Below are 968 nucleotides of genomic sequence, written 5' to 3' on the forward strand. Positions count from 1 at the left end.
AACTGACTTCTTCACTCTCAGCTGACTGCAGCTTTTTATTCATTCATTTGCATAATGAATGAAACTAGCACCACTGGCGAACAATGTGCTGTGAGGTCAGTTTATTGATCATTAATATGCAAATTGTCATGTCCATTGATCAACAGCCAGTGATCAAAGACCATAAATCCATGATCAATGACCACTGCTCTATGGCCATGAGTACCATACACAGAGAATTGGGGAATGGCTGCAATCACAGCACTGTAAGATGATGAAAGATGTATCCTTAGGCTCCCTCCTCAATCCAGAGATGGCTTTTCCCTTTCATGTAAATGGATTCTGTGACTCCACGCTCAAACCAGCATTCATCCCTGTTCAAGATGTGTACATCTTCATCCACTGGCCTGAAGAGTTAGGTCTTCTGTGTTGTGCCATCTGCTTGATATGATGTTCTTCTGCTTCCCTGGCCCCTGTATCTTTGGGGATGATGTTCTCTGATGTGTTGTAGTGTCCCGATCACACCCATTTTGTGCTCCAGTGGATGATGAGAGTCAGACCTTAAACGCTGATCCGTATGCGTTGGTTTACAGTACACATCAGCTTCTAAATGTCTCCCATTACTGATGGAAATCTTACAGTCTAAGAAGGCCAACCTGTCATTTTTCATATCCTCCCTTGTAAACTTGATGTATTGGTCCAACGAGTTAATGTGATCCGTGAATTCTGGTGCGTCCTGCGATTTGATTTTCACCCAGGTGTCATCCTGTGACATAAGGTCCAGTCAATAGCATTGCCTTGTTCTAACTGCTTCAGACAATCTATCACCCTCTTCCTGTAACCACATCCTGGGTCTCGTTTCAGGGACTCATTGGTATTTTGTCCTTTTTCTGGAACAAAATACAGCATTGTTATACATTGTGTTTGAAAATGTAATTTGTCTCAGTTGACAATATTAACTCAGTGACCACTTTTTCATTTTGACTCTA

The sequence above is a fragment of the Haplochromis burtoni genome, unplaced genomic scaffold (genome assembly GCF_018398535.1).
Source record: "Haplochromis burtoni strain Fernald_Lab_line unplaced genomic scaffold, NCSU_Asbu1 Contig_89, whole genome shotgun sequence".
In the NCBI taxonomy this organism is placed as follows: domain Eukaryota; kingdom Metazoa; phylum Chordata; class Actinopteri; order Cichliformes; family Cichlidae; genus Haplochromis; species Haplochromis burtoni.